Source organism: Echinops telfairi, unplaced genomic scaffold (genome assembly GCF_000313985.2).
Source record: "Echinops telfairi isolate 266 unplaced genomic scaffold, ASM31398v2 ScPeMD7_9;HRSCAF=40, whole genome shotgun sequence".
Classification (NCBI taxonomy): domain Eukaryota; kingdom Metazoa; phylum Chordata; class Mammalia; order Afrosoricida; family Tenrecidae; genus Echinops; species Echinops telfairi.
This window is the reverse complement of record NW_022103906.1, coordinates 79,792,370-79,815,228: the sequence shown is the minus strand read 5'-3', so window position 1 is coordinate 79,815,228 and position 22,859 is coordinate 79,792,370. Positions and strand designations below refer to the sequence as shown.

Sequence of the window (22,859 nt, the reverse complement as noted above, 5' to 3'; positions counted from 1 at the left end):
TATATCCATTGTTTCACAGATATAAAAATTTGATCTTACAGAAAAACTTTAAGATAAAATTGACCTTTTAAAGGATGATTCACAGTGGAAATCCATTTAATGAAATATTTTAACTTTTCTTTTACAGACTGATTTGATTTAGAAAAATTAAGGCTATGGGGGACTTTCCCAGAATGATATATGTAAGAGCAGTAACATGCATCTGATGAAATCTAGGCTAATTAGGAGAAATGCCCCCTGCGGGTTCATGGTGGAAAGAGATAATCAATAGTGCAGTGGTTGAAAAGCAATGCTGCTTTGGGTCCATAATAACATCTCTCCACTGACTGAACTAAGCCAGAATTTTCCCTCCTCCCTCTCCACACTGTCCACACCTCCATCTCATTGACCCAGGCCACATTCATCTTGAGGTGGAAGAATCACTACTGTGATTCTCATAATTTGAGTGGTGGTCAGGGGTGGGGATTCACTTATCTACCCGACCCCCTTTCTGAAATAGGATATTTGAAACACTTTTCTTGAATTGCCTAGAAAATGGCACTGATGACAAGTCAATCTTCGTCTTTCCCGATAATCTGTCTCCTTATAGATCCCGTTTATATAAATATTGTCTCAATTCCCACTTTCTCTCTGAATACTTTAGCCATGGCCTCCAGCGTTTCATTGAACAAGGGAACTAGCTAGTGACTCTGATTTCATTTCCTTTGTGTCCAGGCAACTTTCAGCAGAGCATGTGAATTTGCATTCCCCATAGGTCTAATTTATTCCTGCTCTATTTTCTTGTGTCCCAGGAGATTCCTAGGAATTTGTACACAATTTGTTTCGTTCCCTAAACCTAAATGCTTGACCCCAAGCCATAATCTGGTTGTCATGTTCTGTTCACAGTGTGGTTGATGCAAGGGAGTACTAGTGGCATAATAGATGGCGTACTTTGACGCAAACAGACTGTGAGAGAGACTCAGCTACACCTGGGAAGCCAGACTGAATCTGAATCAACTTAACCCATCTGGAAACACGGTTAAAGACCGACGTAGGACAGTTTTTCTCAACCTGCGGGTTGCCTAACACCATTGGAAAACACATATTTCTGATGGTCTTAGGAACCAAGACACCACTCCTCTATTAATCTCTAGGCAGGTGCGCCCACATGCAGATACGCCCACATAGGAGTACCTGGCGTGAAGTACCTGTTAACCCATGGCACACCATGCTTCAAGACAAAATTTCATTAATTTGTCATTAGAAATAAATATTTCACAATGTAGAATTACCTTATTTTTGTGATTCATCACTATACATTAACTATGTTCAATTTGTAACAATGAAAATACATCCTGCATGTCAGATATTTACATGACGTTTCATAACAGTAGCAAAATGACAGTGATGAAGTAGCAATGAAAATAATTTTATGGTTGGAGGGGGTCACCACAACATGGGGAACTGTATGAAAGGGTTGCAACATTAGGAAGGTTGAGAACCACTGCTGTAGGAGATGGTGAGCTCTATAGCAGTTTCGTCATTTAATGCCCATTAGTCCCCACTTGCTAGAATATAGCCCAGTCATTGTACAGTCACATCTCACTTTATTGCACTTCACAAACACTGCATGGGATTTTTTTTTTTATAAATGGAAGGTTTTTGGCAAGCTTGCATCAGGCAAGTGTGTTGACACCGTTTGCTCACTTTGTATCACATTTTGGTAGTTATCGCAATATTCCCAAACCATCACAATATTATTTTACATGTAATAAATACCACACTGAATACGCCTAACTTTTCTATATGCACTAGGAGCCACGTATATGCGGGGGTACCTCCCAAAACATGGAATCCTCCCCCAACTATGTATTTAAATTTTTTTACAAAACAACCATAACACCTTCAAACTATTCTCCATTACACTTGTCCAATTCTATTCTTGGAAACATTTTTCAAGCTCATCTGTTTGGATGGCTGACAGCATCTCCCTCATTTCTTTCCTTCACGTTTTCTATTTTGTCAAATCATTGTCCTTTCATGTACCTCTTTATTCCTGGAAACAAAAAGTCTCATGGATTGAGGTCAGGTGAGTACAGTGCGTGGGACGAGAGGTCTGGGTGTTTGTTTGTTTGTTTTTGCCCCAAACTGGCGCACTGAGATAGCTGTGTGAGCGGGTGCATTGTGGTGATGGCAAAACCAGTCCCGCATCTGCTTTTTTTGGTCGCACACTATTATACAATCTTTTTAGAACCTCTTTATAGAAAGCTTGATGAACAGTCTGACCTGGTGGAATGAACTCCAAATGCACTATCCCCCTCATTTAAAAAACAACAACACCAAATAAGCATAGTCTTGATCCTTGATTTCACTTGCTGAGCTTTTTTAGGGTGAGGTGAAGATGGTGATTGATTGATGTTTGCTTTCGAAGTCTTAAGAATAGCACCATGTCTCTTCACCAGTGATGACCTTGGAAAAAAAGTTGAGGTCACTTCAGAGCTGTTCTTTCAAAGCACAGCATGTTTCCAGTCGACATGCTCTTTGCTGGTCAGTCAGAACCCGAGGCACAAATTTCAATGCAACCCCTCTCATTCCCAAATCTAATGTTAAAATTCACCTAACTGAGCTCCAAGATAGTCCAGATAACGTCCCCATCTCTTCAGTGGTCCGTTGTTAGTCTTCAAGCACAAGTGCATGAATTTTGTTGACTCAACCATTTAGGAACTTGACAAACGTCCAGAATGAGGCTTGTCATCAATCGACATTTCACTCTTTCTTGAAATGAGAAAACCACTCGTACATTTGAGTTTTTCCCGTAGCACTGTCCTTGTAAGCTGTATTCAACATCGCAGTAATTTCTGCGGCATTTTTCCCCAGCAGGAAACAAAATTTCACAAACTCATGCTGTCCTCTTAAATCGGCCATCACAAACAAAAGAGGTTCGAGCAAAACTGATTTACAAAAAAATTCATTGTGACCAGAAACTTTCCCAGGTGATGCCACTCAGTGCACTAACTCAGAGCATGTTGCTTGTGCCTAATGGGGGGAAATGGGCATTACAAGCTCTACCCAGCAGCGCTTTTTCCAGGGTTTTTTTGGTACCCGACATATGTGTGACGCATCAACTTTTTGCCAAGTTATGCCTGTGCTAGGGTTTGAACTAACTTAAGAATTCATTCTCTCCCAGTCAGAGAAGGATCAAGGGTAGTTACAACAGTAAAAGCTTTTGATCCTCCCATCCACTGTTTCTGACCCCTTGCACAATTGATAGTTTGGTTTGGATTATTCGTTCTTGTGGGGTTGTCCTCAGCATAGTAGGTTGCTTGCAGCATCCCTGGCAGTGTGTGCTAGTAGCACTTCCCACCTCTCATTATGACAACCCAAACTGTCTCCAGATATTGCCAAATGTTGCTTGGGGTACAAAATAGTCCCCAATTGTGAACTGTTGCCCTATACTTCTGTCTTTTCACTTTGATTATATGATGAGAACAGATTTTATAAGGTAGATCGCTATTCATGTACATTTTAATTGTTTTGGTAACTCCAGAAAGCCATGCCAATTTACATTCCTAAAATGATGTGGGAATTTTATATTTCATTAGAATCTCATCAGAATTGTATCTTTTGAATCTCTGCCAGTCTGATAAATGAGAAATTACCTTTCTGTAATTTTAATTCCAACAATTATTAGTTAGGCTAAATATAGTTTTGTTTTGTTTTTTACTGGCCACTTGCCAACAAAAATGTTGTGTATTGCTTGCTTTCATTTTTTGCCCATTTTTCTAGGGATGTTTACTTGGTTTGTAGACTTATGGGATTGTTTTCTTATAGACATTTTTCATTGTTACGTGGTCATAATTAACATCTTTCTGCGGATTTTGACCTTTCTCGCTAGCTTTTTGCATGTCTTCTCTAATTGATTTAATTTGTTAAGGTGTCATTCTATATGATTTGCAATAGATTTTTAAAGAATATTTTGTTGTAGTGAAATATATGTAGTAAAACATTTGCATGGGCAACATTTTAAAAATACATACATTTCATTGTCATTGGTTATACTTAAAGCAATGTTTAACCATTACCATTATTCCAAATTATTTTACCACCATTAACAGAAATTCAGTATCCTTTAAGATTACTTAGAGGTGTATTTAATTTGGAAACTTTTAGCATTTTTCCTATGTCTTATATTGAATTTTAATTTATTTCTGTTTAAACATTGCAAGCATTTAATCCTTTTAAATTTGATATATCAGTTTATAATCCGTCTTGGTAAAAGTATCAAGTGCACGTGAAAGAAAATGTATTCTGCAGTTGTTGGGTCTATGTAGTGTGTTCTAAGAATTCAATTAGGTCAAGATAGTTGACAGTATTGTTTAACAGAAAAGATAAATCTGTATTTTTAGATTTACTTATTTTGCATGTGAGAGGACTCTTGTTCTTTCATTTACTGAGAGAGGGGCGTTAAAATTCTGCCTATAATGGTGTGTTTGTGCTTTTCTGCATTAAATGTAGCCTTTTTTTTAAATACCTCCTTGTCTTTAAACTCCATTCTGAGAGGCTATGATCATGGGAGACTTTTAATGCAGGCAACAGGAGTTTGAATTCTTCACTGGGAATCTGTAGAAAGGCCTTGTTATGCGGTGACTTGTGGAGAGGGGGCGGGGGCATAGACTGTGAACAGGAGCACCGTGGGGACCTGTTTAGCAGGATGCATTGTGTAGGCACAGCAGAGTTAAGGGTCAGACATGCAGCTAGAGTGCTGCAGACTTGGATGGCTAACAGTATGAAGTGTAATAATGATTTTTTTTTAAGTGAACAAGATGTTGATCTAGTAGACACTTGGGAGAAAGAACTAATAAGAATTATTAACACATTGAATATAGAAAATACCATTGAGAAAGTAGATTAAACAGTTCCAAGAATCTAATGAACTCATGCATTCAGGAGCGATTTGGGGGATACTGATGAAAATTTTCTTTTTGTCGCACTCTGAGCCAGGAATATACTACTATTGGCATCATTTAGGTAGTAGTGAGAACATTGAGACAGGTGAAAAGGATGAGAGGTTCTTTCTACCAAGTTTTTATTGTGCATTTACTATGATGTCACCCATTTCTGGAATAATTTTTAGATCAACTTTCTGTTTTATATGTTATCTCATATGAACTCTTCGTGACCACTGAGTCTACAGTAGCTCCCTAGTTACTTTCTACCTGGAATCATCTGGTTTTACATATTAATTCTTTCCGCCTTCTCAGAATGTAAGCTTAAGGAGAAGAAGACGGACTTTGCCTCTCTGGTTTGCTGTTCTGTCCCCAGTTCCAGGCACAGTGACTACCACCTACTGGGTTCCAAAGTGTCTAGGGATTGAATGATTAACCTGTTACAAAAGAAATGGCGTATACCAAGGAAAAGATGTATAGGACAAGACGTTTCACCATTTGATTTTATATACCTCACTGATGTTAACCACCTGGGTTTTTTTGGATCACAGACAAGGCCTCCAGTTGTGTATTTCTCCCAAAGACACTGAGCATATCAGCATATGGAAATTGATGGTTAAATGTAATCATCGGTTAACCTACATTATTACATGATTATAACTGTGCAAAAAAAGTGGATTTCCTTATTAAAGCTTATAAGCACACATACCGACCAATACTATATTGTAAAAGAAAGCATATAATTTAGAACTATAACTACAAAATAGAAATATCACAATGCAAGTAATTTGATAAGTTAACTTTTCTAAGTATCTGTTTTTTAACCTTTAAGAGATAAACAGACATTTAAGACCACCTTTGTCAATTGACAGTGTAATGGAGTAGATAGAGCCTACCCAAAGAACAATTAGTAATACAAACTCTCATCTCATGAACTATTTGATGATGCCAATGAGTAACCTTTTACTTATGTGTAAAGATGATTACCTAAAGTGAACTAATCTTTGTTTTATTTTAAGCTTTAGTAGAATAACACTTTTAACATGCATATGCAGCCTGTTTGGGGAATTAAAGTCCTCTGTCTGCTCATCCCACTATTGTTACAGAGATTTACACAGCTTGGCTTTGATAGTTCTCAACAGCTGCCTTTAGTTGCTCTTTAGGAAAGAACTGAACACTTGCAGTTTAGGTGTTATCTCTTATGTTTCATGAGGAACCCTGGTGGCATAGTGTTAGCCTTGGGCTGCAATTTGCAAGGTCAGCAGTTCGAAACCCACAGCCACTCTGAGGGAGAAAAATGAGGGTTTACCTCTCCTGTCGAGAGTTAGTCTTAGAAATTCGCCAGACAGGTCTTCCCTGCCCTGTGGGGTTGCTATGAGCTGGCATCGACTTGATGGCAGTGAGCTTGTTTCAGTTTTCAGGTCTTTCGATATGGACTGTCTCCAGCACTCTAGTGTTTTTCTTGCTTTGTGGCAAAGACAAAGATTTTTTTGCAAACTGTTGCCACAGAAATAGCTGTGATCTTTCTCCAGGTATTAGAGACTAATCTAGCCTGTTTACTATTTATTCAATTTTGCATCCTCTTCAATGTTCTCACCTCCAAACCTATGATTTTCCTTATATTAACAGTTTGTTTTATCTCACCATCATGCCACTGATACTGTTCTTGGGTTCATATAGAGAGGGTTGTTACATCCTCTTGACAAGTTTAATGATCCTCAAGCTCTTGGAGTTGTAACTTCATTAGCATTGTTGAATTAGAGCAGGATCATTAATTCCACAAATTATTATTTTTAATGTTATATGGTTGCTCTGCGCCAGATAAATTACCCTCCTGGGAACTTACAGTCTGGGGAGGTAAGTAGATAATAAATACATAACCACACAACCAAATATATAAACAAAAGTTATGAAGAAAAAGTGGAACATACCATAGAAATGTAATAGAAGGTTTGATTTAGATTGCCGGGTAAGAGCAGTAGAATTTTAGCTGAAATTTGGACAATGAGGAAAGAAAGCCTGAGGGATTATGCCTGGCAGAGGATGTATTGCCATAAAAACTTTGTCTGACAAAGAGTGGAGAACAGAGAGGAATTGAGGAGTGACTGGAGCATTATGTGCTATTGGGAGTCTCACCATGCCATGAGTGAGACCGAATGTATCCTGAACGAGAGAGGGAGCCATGTTTAGGCAGAGGCAAGGCATCAGACTTGTATTTGTGCCTGCTTTTATGATCTAATTTTGAAGAGGACTAGAATTGTATTTGTGCCTGCTTTTATGATCTAATTTTGAAGAGGACTAGAACTAGATGGAAGTGGTAGTGTGGTGGTTAGTACCAGCAGGGTAGTGGTTTGTATCTGGCGCCGTGGGACCCTTGTGGGAGCAGTTCTACTCTTTCTTATATTGGGTCAGTATGAATTAGAACTGCTCAGTGTGACTGGTTTTGAGTTTTAAGGGTTCAAAATGGAATCCTTGGATTGCAGAGTTAAGCATTTGACGACTAGCCTAAAGGTTGGAGGTTCAAAGCCACCCAGATTGTCTCAGAAGATAGGATTGGACATTTGTTCCTGCCATCTATAAATAAATTTTATGTTAATGAGTAATTTCAATAGCTGGTTGGTTCTCAAAAATGTCAGAATGATGGATTTTAGAATTCCTAGAAAGATTAAGATGGCACTGACATACATAGAGAAAAAAATAAAACGGGGGAAAATCCCAGGCAGATTGAGAATAAACAAAATACTAGTATGATAGCATGTAATATTTGATTCCCCATGAAGGTGATAGGTAGATTGAGAATTCCCTCCAAAACCAAATTTGACAGAAAAGCAACATAAAGCAAAATCAGCAACAGGGTTTTTGTTTTAAATCTTAAATACAGAGAGATATGAGGATGAAAGGGAATATGACAAAATGTCGAGACTGTCAAACCACCAGGATAGCGGAGGAAGCTAAGAAGCAATGGGGTATATATTGTCAGTCTCCAAAAGGTTCACGGAGCTTTGGGATTAGGTAACCGTAGCAGTACAGGGGAAGAAGGGAAGGGGATTGAAATATGAGGGTCAGTTGAAAGGTAATTCACTTCTTCATCCTTTGCCACCGCACTACTAATGTACTTTTCCCACCCTGAGAGAGAGAAAATGGGAGATCTGTTTTCTAGGTCTCTGGATTAGAGTGCACCAGTGTGACCAATTATCTTCCATCAAGTGGATTTCCACCCATAGTGACTGGGCTGTAAATTATTGCATAAGCAGACAGCCTCATCTTTTTCCTGATGAGCAGCTGGTGGGTTTGAATCTCTGACCACATATGCTCCCTATTTGAAAGTAGAGAAGGATTATGTGAACATTGGCATTAGAATGCTGTGAGAAACCCCCCCTCCCTACTTTTTCTCCATTGTTAGCCTAAAAGATAGGCATAGTACAGGTGGAAAATAGGCAGATTTAAAAAAAAACATTTTATTGGGGGCTTATACAACTCTTATCACAATCCATACATACATCCATGTGTCACGCACATTTCTACATTTGTTGCTATCATCATTCTCAAAACACTTTCTACTTGAGCCCTTGGTATCAGCTCCTTATTTTTCCCCTCCCTCCCAGCTTCCCCCTCCCTCATGAACCCTTGATAATTTATAAATTATTATTATTTTGTCATATCTTACACTGTCTGGCGTCTCACTTCACCCACTTTTCTGTTGTTCATCCCCCAGGGAGGAGGTTATATGTAGATCCTTGTATTTGGTTCCCCCTTTCCACTCTACCCACCCGGTATCGCCACTCTCAGCACTGGTCCTGAAGGGATCATCTGTCCTGGATATCCTGTGTTTCCAGTTCCTATCTGTACCAGGGTACATCCTCTGGTCTAGCCAGATTTGTAAGGTAAAATCAGGATCATGATAGTGGTAGTGGTGGTGGTGGTGGTGGTGGTGGTGGTGGTGGTGGTGGTGGTGGCGGCGGTGGTGGGGCACTAGAGGGAAGCTGTATGTTTCATCATTGCTACACTGCACCCTGACTGGCTCGTCTCCTCCCCACAAATTTTTTTAAGGCTTCTAAACTATAGGTCCTTATTTTTAAAAAGTTTTCTTGGTATATAATTCACATATCATACAATTCAATAGTTCAAACACATCAGGATGTGTTGTACAATCATCACCACAGTTTTAGAACATTTTTTTCTTCACTCTTGTACTCAACACTTTTAGCTCCCCATTTCCCCCAATCTCCCTTGTCACCCCCCAGAGGAACCATTAATCCAGTCTGTAGATTTATTTACCCATCCTACATTTCATATTTCATATACAGAAAAACATTAAAAACAAAAACTAGCAATAACAAAGTAAAGCAGGTAAAAAACTTCAGTTGAAAAGAAAGCAGACAATATTAAAAACTATAAGAACTTTAAAATGGATCATAAGGGAGGTCTAGTGATAAGGTGCTAAATTTTAACTGCATCTGCAGTCATCTGCTTTCCTATGCATTCTGCATGTTAGCAAGGCTGTTGACATCCCTGGTCCATGGTCTGAGGCGATTCACCAGAGGATTAATACATATGTATTTCTTCCTTCCCTTTTTTTGGTTTGTTTTAACTGAAATTTTTAAAATGGGTCAAAAGGGAACTACAGTGATATTACATTTTAGCCTAACTATGCCTGCCATAATTGACCTTACATTGTTCTCTGATTACAAGGCTACTCATATCCCTCAAATGTGATCAGAGGGGATTCACTGGAGGTACACCCCGTAAATGAATTTGGGTGCCCCTTCCATTGTCTCCATCACCTTCTGCAAACCAGGTATTCACAGTTTAAGCTCTGAGACCATTCCCTCCTTTGAATCTGGATTATATTATTTATAGTCCTTGGATCACACCTGCTGGTGTGCTTCTTCCACATGGACTTAGTTGACACCTCACTTAAATGGCTACTTGTTTGAAGATAAGTTTTTAAGATTCCAGACACTATTCCTTTTGATAGCTGAACACCATCTAGTTTCTTTACCACACTCTCATATAGCACCCATAGCATCAGTGACCTCTTCATGAGGGTGAGCATCAAGCAGAGCCATAAGGACTAAATGTTCTTAGATTGGGGCTAGAATTAAGTTAGATTCTTCAATGCGGAATTTTACCAACACAAGAAGCAAAATCGAGTACAGAACTGTACATAGATGGTGTATTCTATGTGCTAGGCTGGTTTCTTATGGGGGAAGAGGGCAGGTTAAGAATTTTGAAACTGCATGTTGAACCAGTAAATAAGTGGTAAGTACCAAGAGCTAGGTTTCTCCCTTCAACCTTTATGCCAAAACAAAGTCAAAGCGCATTTACCTTAGTAAAATTTTTAATTCGCTTTTATACCCAGATAACTCAATACTATCGGGTACTTGAGGAAAGCATGTAAAATAAACAATAGAAACCAAAGTAAGCAAAAATTAAAAAAACAAAACAAAAATGGAGAAAACAGAATATGCAGCAGAGAAACTTTTTAAAGTGTGTGTGTGTGTGTGTGTGTGTGTGTGCTCGCCCACGCGCATATGCGCATTATTTAACTGTCCTTGAGTCAGTTCTCGTCATGGCGACCCTCTGCAGCACAGAACTGTACTCTGTAGGTTTTCAAAGCTGAGACCCCCCACCCCACCCTTGGAAAGGTATCCAGGCCTTACTTCCAAGGTGCTTTGGGGTGGGCTCGAACCACCAACCTTTTATTTAATAGTCTGTATTCATGAGATGAATTTTCATTTCTGGTAGTGTCTTTGTCTGGTCTTGGTATTAGGGTTCTACTTGCCTAATAAAGCCAATTCGGAAGTCTCCCTCTTCCTCTCTTTTCCTAAAAGTGTGTAAAATGGCAATTGTTACTTCCTTAAATATTTAATAGAATTCACTATTGAAAACATTTTAACCTAGAGGTTGTTGTTGTATTTTTTTAATTACAAGGTAATTTCTTTAATTGTTGTGTGCCACAGAGTTGGTCCCAGTTCACAGCAACCCTGTCGGATGTAGTAGCATTTCCCCAAAGGGGTTTCTAAGCTGTAATCTTTGTAGAAGCAAAGATTTCCTGCCCCCCCGCCCCCCATTTAGCCATATAAAGTGCATTTTCATAGATTTCTAAAAAACTTTTGTTATTTCTTAGAAAATAAAATGTCAATGTAACCTCCCTCTTCTCATTCTCCTTGTCTTTTTGTTTTAGTTGTTTGCGTAATTGGCCTTAAATGAGGTGAGAGTGAAAATACATCTGTGGAAAACATCGTTAGCCTATACTCTGGAGGCTTCTCTCGGAGCCCTAGCTTTGACTGTGTCTGTTTTCAGGACTCATTATGATCAAAGAAGCCTCCCAGGTAAGATTTAGGTTCCTGTGTAAAAAGGGTTTTGCCCCTATGAAAATATGGAGGGAAAATGCTTGTTGACAGTTGCTGTTTTATGGTAGTATATATTTGGTCTGAGAAGCTTGAAGGATCTTAGACAACAAATATGATTTTTCCTAAGTAGAAACTGTAAGAAAAGTTCTAGGCTACCCTCAAGGAAGCGTTTTATTGCACATTGACACCATTAGAAGTACTATAGGTTTCAGACCTTATAAATCCTTACCGAATTGAAGAGAGGCAGAAATCTGAAGCCATCCCCACATCAATCCATGCATTCCTAATGTAATCCAGCCTTCAATCGAGTGCCCACTTCCTGTTTTTGAACGTTTATATTTTGTTGCTATTTCTCAAAACTCAAGTTGTAAGCTAAGTAGGAGCTTTGCCAGCATAGTGGTTACATGTTGGGCTGCTAACTGCAAGGTCAGCAGTCTGAAACCAATTACTAATTTTTCAATGGAATAATAACATGCTTCCACAACATTTACAAATGATAAGTATATAACTCTTGAGTTACTATATACTGAGCATATTCAGGTAAACATTTACTAGGTTAAGAAGTCGGACAATGCTAGTGACCCAGACAAGTGCTCGTCTCTTATCACCAGCTGCATATGAACCTTCTTTCCAAGGAGGAGAAGAATGTCACCATGGAGAACGTTGTCTCCACTTGCACAGTGCAGAGTCTTAACCATGATAGACTGTGAAGGATAAGCAATGCCGGTATTTGGAATAAACAATGAAGTTGGGTGTTAGAGCCAAAACTCTTCAGTTGTCAGAGAACAGAAAAGAAAGAACTGGCGATAGAAAATGATTTGAGAAGATATTAACTCCATTTTCCCAAGAATTTTTTGCAGCTTCCTCTTATTCACTATCTTTAAAATCTTGTTTCCAAAACAGAAACAGCTCCTGGTTTGTGGCTTTTCTTAATTTGCTCCCCATTTTCCTTCTTTATTTTTAAAACTTATTGTGCCTGAGTGAAGGTTTACTGAGCAAATATGTTTTCCATTCCACCCTTCAGACACATTGTGTTTCACGTCATTCTCAGAAATACCTAAATGCAAATCACTGATCCCACTTCCTCCCTGTGTTTCCTGTTTCTGTTCATCTTTCTTTTCTGACCCGAATCATCTTTGTCCTGAGGCAAATGGTGCCCCTACGGTCTTAAATGGGCTTCCGAAATATTGGAAGAAAGCTGAACAATTCCTGATCAACTTAATCGTTTTAAGTAACATTCTGTACTTAATCTCTAGGTTGGAATAGCCATTGCAATGACTGCACCACACTCACAGATATTATTTAGGATTAAAGGGTTTATTAAGGAGGTCGACAGGTTGTAATGCAAGTGAGAAATGCTCAGAATAAAGTTTATGAGGACACATTACAAAGTTCTTTCAGGTCTGCTAATAAATGCCCCAAAGGGCATTCAGATGTAAGCCTCAACCCAGAGGCATTCAGCTCAGCCTCCCATCAGTCAGAAACCCAGCTTCCCTCATTAAGTGCTCAGAGGCACTCCACCCAACAAAGACGCCAGCCTCCTGTTTTACTGGTTCCATGGCCTGGGAAGTCTACTACTCTGTTTCATGTCCTACCTCTTGGTTCTCTGATCTCATAGCTATCTTCCAGATATAGGAGATTGACTGTGCAGGGTCTTGGGTCCATAGGACACAGTCCACTCTTAGCTCTTGATGATAATGAAATACCTCCCCATCCTTCTCAGAGGGCTCGCTCTATTTATCTATTTGTTTATTTATTTTTGTTTTAATGCAGAATTTATTTTGTCACCAACCATTTTTACAGTGTTGTGTTTTTTTTTTACAGTTTTTTGGACACATAGTCCATATAGCAATTCATTTGTTCAATCATATCAAGAATTATATAATCATTACCGCAATCAATTAAAAAAACCCATGATAATTGCCTTTAAAATGAGCTGTATAATCGCGTTCAATTCTAGTGCTCCCGCCCCTACCTGCCTTCATAGTTCACTCTCGAAATCCCCTTCCCCTCTCCATTCCCCCACCCCACATTCCTATAAACAGCTTGCATCTGTTATTATCTCTGCATCCATTCCTTCTGTGCTTCACAAACTGGTAAACCCAAAAGAGACAAAAATGAAATAAAACAATAGTAATATGAAGATATAAATAGTGAGTGAGAAAGAAAAGACCACCATCAATATTTTAAAAGCCTGGGAAGAAATTTTGGTAAGGGAACAAGCAAAAGATACTTGCATCTAGAACAAGTTCAGGTTGGGTCTAGGGGGAGGTCAGCTGACCAAGTATCAAGTTTGCTCCAACCACATCAAGATTGCAATGATCTCTGTTTGATAGGAAGGCTGTTTCAGACCTTTACCTGCAGCTAGAGGGGGTCTGTCAGTGGCTTAATCTGACTAGATACTCTGTAGATGGATTTTAGGCTCCCACTGTCCTCTATAGCCTTCCACAAATTGGGTGCTCAGGATTTTGTCTTTGATACTTTTCCCTTTGTCATATTTGAATTTTGTTATTGTCATCTTTGAATCATACAAGTTGGTGTGCTTCTTCCATGTGGACTTAGTTGACTCTTCGCTTACATGACCACTGCCTTGAATACAAGCCTTTTAAGACCCTAGACACTATTCCTATTGATAGCTGGGCACTATCTGCTTTCACTACACTTTGTTGTAGCACCGTTTTCTTCAGTGATCATTTCACGCAGATGAGTGTTGAATACTGCCATATTACCATAGCTAACTGTTCTTGGATTGGGATTAGAGTTAAGTGGAGCCCGGAAACTCTCTGCTCGTGCTTGTCCCTGGAATAGGCATGACTGAGGTTTACTTTCTTCGTTGTCTTATAGCAAAATAAACCCCCCCATAGGACCAACTACATTAGCACCAGAAACAAACCAACCAGCAAACAAACTATAACAAGAAAACAACATACTAAAGTCAGGAAAACAAAAAAACATAAACAAAATGTACAACATTGTCGGTCATCCCCCTAGGAAATAAGGTGATTGCACTGATGACATCATCAATTTTCCCAATGACACAGCACATCAGACACTGTCAGTAAGGGCTTATTTTATACACAGCCAGCTGTCATTCCAAGGAATCCTGTTTACAATTATTCAGAGGTAAATCCTGCCACTGTCTTCCTCCTCCTTACCAGACCCATGTGGGGAAAGGTCTTTTGGTCTGAGTTAGCGATGTTGGCTAGAAGAGACACATTAAATAATTCACTGCTCCTGCAATGAGTTACTTAATTTAGGTATTTGAATCATTTTATGTAGCAAACACATAGTTACTGTATATACTCGTGTATAAGTTGAGTTTTTCAGCACTTTTTTAATGCAGTTTTTGTGGTAAAATCAGGTGCCTCGGCTGATAGTCGGGTCGGCTTATACTCGAGTATATATGGTATCTAGTTTTGGATAATCATCTGTGGGATTATCTGATTTTACTGCTCATCTTGTTCTCTGCCCAACTTCTAACCTTTTCTATTCATTGGTTTCTGAATCTAAGATAAGAGGATGGAGTAGATGGAAAGAGGCATATAGTGAAATTCTTTTCACTCAATTTTACTGTGGCTCTTAGGAAAAGATCTAATGGGGAAGGCTAGAGTTATCTGAGTTGTGTTCTATTTATTTGATTAACTAAAAGTTTCCCTGTAGTGGAGAGATTTAAACTTATGGGCAGAGTGAATTATTGTGCTTCACTTCTCAACATGGGGGAAACTCATCACAAAGTTGGATATATAGCCCACCCCCCAGGGAGACGAATAACAGAATTGTGGGTAAAGGGAGACAGTGGACAATGTAAGACACGGAAGAACAATAATAACATATAATTGATCAAGGTTTCACAAGAATATGAGGGGGGAAAAGAGGAGCTGATACCAAGGACTCAAGTAGAAAGAAAATTGTGGAAATGTTGGTGGCAACATATGTACAAGTGTGTTTAATACAATTGCATGATGGATTGTCAGACGATTTATAAGAGCCCCCCCCCCAATAAAATGATTTTTTAAAAAGTTAAGAGATTTAATATACTCAATTTACAAGTATTTGAGTTTAACTGATTTGAAAGAATGGCATTTAAAAGTATGCATGCTCCCCGCTCTCACTACCATGACTCGAATTCGATCTTGCAAGTCTGGGTAGACCAGAGGAGGTACACTGGTACAGATAGGAACTGAAAATACAGGGAATCCAGGACGGATGAGCCCTATAGGACCAGTGGTGTGAGTGGCAAAACAGGGAGGGTAAAGGGAGAATGGGTAGGAAAGAGGGAACCGATTACATGGAACTGTGTGTGACCTCCTCCCTGGGGGACAGACAACCAAAAAGTGGGTGAAGGGAGATGTCGGACAGGGCAAGATATGACAAAATACCCATTTATAAATTATCAAGGGCTCATGTGGGAGGGGGGAGCGGGGAGGGAGGGGAAAAATGAGGACCTAATATCGGGGGTTTAAATGGAGAGAAAATGTTTTGAGAAACGATGTACAGATGCGCTTTACATAATTGATGTGTGTATGGATTGAGATAACAGTTGTATGAGCCCCTAATAAAATGTTAAAAAAAAAAAAGTATGCATGCATGCTTTTTAAAATACATGTCTATAGTAGTAATGACCTTAAGGTGCCCGGGTGGCGCTGTTGGTACATGTTGGGCTGCTAACCAAAATGGCAGTGAGTGAAACCCACCGGCTGCTCTGAGGAAGAAAGAAGAGGCTCCCTGTTCCTGTCAGGGTTTACTAAGCTTGGAAAACTGTGTAGGGTGGCCGAGAGTCCACATCAACCTAACAGCAGTGAGTGTGATTCTCATGATGTGACTGCGGGATGGCCAACACCTTGCCCTGACTCCTACTGTAGGTGCTGGTTGACCGATGTGTTAGACAGCATGGGATCCACCGGGGTGAGCTGGCTGAGGACGTTTGGTCGACAGCGTGTTTAGACTGAGCTGGGCTTCCGTGCTGAGTGGGCTATAGACCTTGAAGAATGCTGACCATCCCCCTTTTCCCTCCCCAGCCATTCAAGAGCCAGAACATGGGAGAGGAAGCAGCAAGCTCGATATTAATCTTTAAATCCCCCAAAGATGTTTCTAATTGGGCACTTCTGAGGAGAGAAATGCCTACCCCCTGAGAAAATATGTTTTTGTTGTGAGCTGGATCTTTAGCTGGAACTGCTTGAAAGTTTAAGGGTGACTCTGATGCATGCGCCCACATACATACACACATCAAATTTAAGTAGGGTTTGACAAATATCCTTTCAGCTACACACAAAAGAATTCCAATGTCAGATAGCCTTACCTTAAAACAGGGAGGGGGGAGCCAATCCACTGTCTAATATTTATTCATCATTAACAAAGAAAACTATAGCTATGACTAAGGATAACAATTTCAAATCTTTTGGAGAAAATTTGAAATATTATCTTGGTTGGAAACATATCACCTAAATTTTAAAATTATGGTTATGTTTGGCTTTAATTATGCTAGAAGTTGGAATGATTTTATATTTTGAATAGAACCTCAAGGTTTATTATATGTTTATTTTCATTTTCTTATTCATCATAGTACCAGCACTTGACTACAATTATCACAATAGCATATATACCTGTGTCAGTTGTTTGGGTTCTATTTTACTATGCAGGTTTTTTTTTAGGCTTTAGACTAACTTAGAAATGCTCCTTGACATTGTAGGGGAACTAGTAGTTCTCTACAGACTGTTTTTAACTGAAGATGACATCGAGAAAGGAAAAATGAGCTTGGGCTGAGAAAGGAAAATCTACTCAGCTACTTAAGGCTTTGGAATAATCCTGACAGCGACAGCCAGCCACCAAGTTACGGGAAACAGTATTCTCCTAAGGACATACTGCAACTCTGAAGTTTCATGCCATTTCCTATTTTGACAACTGTCTTTTTTTCCTGACTGAAAAAAGTCTTATTCTTTAAAAGAAATAGATAAGTTTGCGTTTGAAGTTATACCAGTAAGCATGAGGCATCTCTCTCTTGCCTGCATGGTCCAAGTCACTTTCTGACAGCCTCAATTTATAACTTGGGGGCAGAGCTTCAAAATGTCTGGACACAACATTCTGCATCGCCCTCACTTTCCTTGCATCCCAGGAGGGTGCACCCTGGGCTCACTTTGCACTTCTGACTGCATGTCGATCTCGTTACACACAGCCTTGTGCACGCTGAGCCTATAAAAACCCAGCTTTATTTACATTTCAGCTAAGGGTCACCCTTCCTCAGAACTTCTTAATAGCTTTTTCTTCCTTTGCTGCTGCCCCACGCTTCTTCTGGTGTTCAGGCACCTGGTGGCAGTTGGTCATTAAACCTGATTTTGTCAGACTACCAGTTTAGTCTTGGTGTTTTTAAGATAATTGGACTAAAGAATACCCGGTTTATTGTCCATTTTGACACTTCATCAGTTCAGTGCTGCCTAGTGTTCATAACTCTTCCTCCCATTCAGCTTATGGCTCTATGAAATACAAGAACAGAAAGAAACCAGAGAGCTGTCTGGTTTAGGCCCCTCGTTTTACTTTTAACAATGTAGGGCAGCTAGTGTACAATTAGAGAAGACCATTTGAATTTCATCAGTAACATGTTTCCAATTTAGATATTAAGTAGGCTATTCTCAGATCTTTGCAAGTGGATGTCTATTCTCATGTGTCTTAACTGATTCCTGTATCGCATGGCTGTGTTTGAGGTAGAGTGTACTTTATGAAGAAATAGCACTTAATCCATGGGTCATAGTTTGTGCTTTCTGTACATCTGGAACAAGGGTTAATATTCATGACTACTCTTACAAAGGCAACAACAACCACTGTTATCAAGTCTTTTCTGACTCCTAGTGCCCCCACAGCACAAAGTGGACCTAGGGTTCCAGAGGCTGTGACTCTTTACAGAAGAGGATGGCTTCATTTTTCTCCCACGGAGCCGCTGATGGGTTCAAACTGCCGACCTACTGGTTCGTCTGAGTGTTACCCACTGTTAGGTCATCAAACACTTCTTATTGCTAAATTGTAATTTCCTTACTCAAAAATGAACACGATGCCCTACTTTTGACTCCCATGTAGAACTTTCTTTACTTCTATGTAGTACTTGTTGAATTTCTGACTTATTTATCCTTAAAGCTCTACTAAGTGATCTCTTAGTACAGGCTCTTCATTTTACTTTTTTTTAATTTTAATTTTTAAAAATTATTATTATTATTATTGTTGCATTTTATTTAACTTGGGAAACACTGCTTTGCACCGAGCAGCCGTTTGGTACACCTCTCAGTTGACTTGACAGACAAACCATTCTAGTTGCTGTGGACAATGCAAATATGGGTGAGTCATGTCTCCTGCCCTCAGGAATCTTGGATGTTTCAGAGGAAGAAAGAGACACAAATGCCTTGTGGAATGACTCCAGGCAAGGCAGGAAGAAGTCACATTAACCCAGGGCTTACTATCAATTCATGCATTCTCCCTTTGGGCCTTATGCCTTTGGATGAGGCATTTTAGTTGTAGGACTCTCTTTTCTTTCTTTTTTTTTTAAAAAAAGGTGATAGGTGCTAATTTTTTTTTTATTTAAACGTTTTATTAGGGGCTCATACAACTGTTATCGAAATCCATACACACATCAATTGTGTAAAGCGCATTTGTACATCATTCTCAAAACATTTTCTCTCCACTTAAACCCCCGGCAGTAGGTCCCCATTCCCCCCCCCCCTCCCCACTACCCCCAATAGGTGCTAATCTTGTAGCATCCCCCAGTACAAGGTTATGAAAGTCATCCTTCATCCTCTTTCACTGCATGAAAAATTGTGAATTGTCATTGAAAAGAGAAGACGGGATGAAAGGATTCTGGGTAACTGAGTACTTTGGTTTGAGAAACATTTCTTGCTGGCAGTTAGCCAGTGCCCCCACACAGGCGGACGGCGGTTCTCCCTGTGTGTGTGTGAGACGCCCTGCATCCACCTCAGAGAGGTTCGCGCTCACTGCTCATTCATCGTGCAGGCGCTTCTGTGCGGTTGCCTACTAAGCATTTTAAGGCATAGTATTCGAGGTGTTTATTAGCTAATTGGTGCCAGTTTTTTTCCCCCCAAATTATGTACGTCTTAGCTAAATCTTGGTGATGAATGACAGACTTATGTAGAAATCTATAACTCAACTGAATTATAAAACATTGCCTTACTCAGCTTCCATCTATGTGCTGTAGTATAACTGCACATTTCAATAGAGAGAGATGTGGTTTCTCATTCTTAAAACTACTCTCCAGAGATTGCAGGAGATTGTTTGGGTATAACATAGCAACTCTTTTTAAATCATCAACAAGGTGCTTTTGCTTAGAAACCTCACTTCTTTTTAAAAGGTGATATGCAAATTGGTTTCATGAAGCCAACATTTTTTCTTAAATCCTCTCAGTTGAGTATCCTAATTGCAAAGATAAAGCCATTCTGCACAAATAGGACCTCTGTAGTGGTTTTCCTTCATCAGAGGGTTTGTTTTCCACTATCTGTTTATTGTGGTTTGTAAATAGAACGCCGTTAATACCAGGATCACACCATCAGCAAATTGTTGGTGACTCTCTCATCCCTCCTTGCCTGTTGGCTCTTAGTTTGGTAGGGCAGCCTGTCTGGCTGCTGTTGAATTGTCTGACATCTCACCAGGCTCAGAATCTCAGATAAATTTAGCAGATCTAAATCTCTCAGTAGTCGGCCAGTGCTGGCACAGTGTGGGGAATCTCATTTTGAGTCCAAATTTCCTCCCTGGCTGAAAATGATCTAATGGGTAAAATTGTATTATTTACATTTACTGAAGTTGTCTAACTGCAGCAGGGCTTTGTGTCTTTGCAGTCATGTGAAATGTTGCGAAATGTTGCTCTAATATGATACATTCACCTTCTCAAAATTTGAGGTGTTCTTCACCAATTATAGCCCCAAACAATAGGTTTGGTTTTTTTTCTTCTTTTTGTTGGTGTTGACAAAAGGGAAGCAAGGATTTAAAGGAAGCTCATAAATCAACAATGATAGTAGAGAATTCCACAGCTTTACAGAAAACATCTCATCTATAAAATTCTTAAGTATCATTTTGAAACCTTAACTATTGGATTAGTCATATGCGCATACTGGCAAGTTAATTCTGACTCATGGGTCCCTCCATGTCAGAGTACAACTGTCCCACAGGGCAGTTCTTTCCTAGGTTGTCATCTTTCTGGAAAAAGACGGCCACATCTTCCCTCAGGTGGATTTCATCCACTCATCTTTCACTCAGCAGGCAAGTGCTTAACCACTGAGCCACCAGGGCTCCATGGTAGTGATATATCTTTGTTTTAATTCCTCACTTAATTAGTGTCTGTCTGTGTTTTAGGCATTACGTAAGCTATTGAATATGCAACAGATAAGATGTAACTGCCTTTGAGTTCACTGTCTAGAAAAGAGAAATGGAGAATTGTAATTCATAGCACATTATAATGAGAAATACACCCAGGGGTGTTTGGAGAGCGCATGCAATGTCAAATGGGTATACTTACTTAATTTCATTAGAAACAGAGAAGGTGGGCAGCCAAGGAAACAAAATGTAGCACCTGTACAAGAATTAGCCTTGCTGGCTCAGGGGTCAGGGGTAAGGGCTCAGCTTTGGACTGCTGACCAAATCAATAGCCTCAGAAACCCTTTGGAGTTGTTCTACTCCATCCTACACAGTCACTGTGAGTCCAAATGGAGTGTTGACAGTGGGTTGATTTTGGTTTGAGCATGAAGTAGGCATTAGCTGGGGCTCAGGGATTTGGGCAAAGCCTAAAGCAATATTTTTTTTTCTTGTCTGGCTTTTATCTTCTTTCATTTATTTCAACCTATATAGGAAAGAATAGAGTTGTTGTTTAATTTATTATTATTTATTGCATTAATTTATTTTTACCGTAAAAGTATTTCCATTTTATTATTATGTGAAAATGAAATAATTTCTTCACTTCTGAGATATCTGGTTAACGTGTTTTATGCTTCTATGACTCTCTTAAGCGGTTTTTGTAATGGTATTTCAAAATTGGTGCTAGGAAAGTCATCGTTGGGTCTTTTTTGGGGGTGGGCGGCAACTGTAGTATACTTGCATTCGCATTGAGGTTGTCCATGTACCTTATATACTCAAGTATAAGCCGACCCGAATATCAGCCAAGACACCTAGCTTTACCCCTAAAAAACTGCATGAGAAATGTGCTGAAGCAACCAAGCCCACACGGAAGAAGCACACCAGCCTGTGTGATCACAAGATGTTGAATGGATCAGGTTTCAGGCATCAAAGAAGGAAAAATCATATCATTGTGTGCTCACCTTCCCGATAAGATCGCTGAGGACAAATGGCATAAGCAAGTGTGGTGAAGAAAGCTGATGTTGCCCAGCTATCAAATGATATAGCGTCTGGGGTCTTAAAGGCTTGAAGATAAACAAGTGGCCATCTAGCTCAAAAGCAACAAAGCCCACATGGAAGAAGCACACCAGCATGTGTGATCACGACGTGTCGAAGGGATCAGGTATCAAGCATCAAGGAACAAAAATCACATCTTCATGAATGAGGGGGAGTACAGAGTGGAGACCCAAAGGCCATTTGTGGGCAACTGGACATCCCCTTACAGAAGGGTCTCAGGAGGAGACGAGACGGTCAGGGTGTAGCAACGATGAAACATACAACTTTCCTCTAGTTCTTAAATGCTTCCTCCCCCCTACTGTCATGATCCCAATTCTACCTTACAAGTCCAGTTGGACGGGAGGATGTACACTGGCACAAATGGGACCTGGAAACACAGGGAATACAGGACAGATGAACCCCTCAGGACCAGTGGTGAGAGTGGTGATACCGGGAGGGTGGAGCGAAGGTGGGGTAGAAAGGGCAAACCAATTACAAGGATCGACATATAACCTCCTCTCTGGAGGTCAGTCAACAGAAAAGTGGGTGAAGGGAGACGGTGGACAGTGTATAAGATATGACAAAATAATAATGACTTGTAAATTATCAAGGGCTCATGAGGGAGGGGGCATTGGGGAGGGAGGGGAAAAAAATGAGCTGATGCCAGGGGCTCAAGTGGAAAACATGTTTTGAGAATGACGATGGCAACAAATGTGCTTGACACAATGGATGCATGTATGGATTATGATAAGCATTTATATGAACCCCCAATAAAATGATTTAAAAAAATGCTGAACAACTCGGCTTATACACCAGTATATACAGTAAGTTGTTAATATTGAAAGAGCTAAGTAGTTCTCTATGCCTTCCTTATCATAGGTTTCTCCCTCTGCAGATATTTAGCATATTTTTATGATGACATTGATCCATTAATGCATCTCCACTGATTTATTTGTCATTGATAGAAATCTGGAACTTGGAAGTTCATTACCTCTGTTTTATACATGTTACGTTTGCGATGGCAGTGGGGTATACTCAAATGGAGATTTTCAGTTAACGGTCAGAGAAAGACTGTACTTAATTTTACAAAGGCAATTTTAGAATGAAAATCAAATCATGTCATTATTCTCCTCCTAACAAAGCTGAAGACCTGAGAGTTGCTTTTCAGCGGGCACATGATATAGCCTCCCAATACCCTCTG

General features: G+C 39.7%; 1 protein-coding gene across 5 annotated transcripts in view; it reads left to right on the top strand.

Moving 5' to 3' along the window:
- The window catches only part of NCOA1 (nuclear receptor coactivator 1), a 177,098-nt gene that overhangs the window by 54,356 nt on the left and 99,883 nt on the right, over window positions 1–22,859 (top strand). For 4 of the 5 annotated variants that reach the window (XM_004696065.2, XM_045286624.1, XM_004696066.3 and 1 more), the window contains exon 2: window positions 11,113–11,260. The exons of the other annotated variant lie outside the window; for it this stretch is intronic. The gene's annotated coding sequence lies outside the window, so the exon portion shown is untranslated. The remainder of the gene's footprint in view (window positions 1–11,112; window positions 11,261–22,859) is intronic. 5 annotated transcript variants of the gene reach the window in all.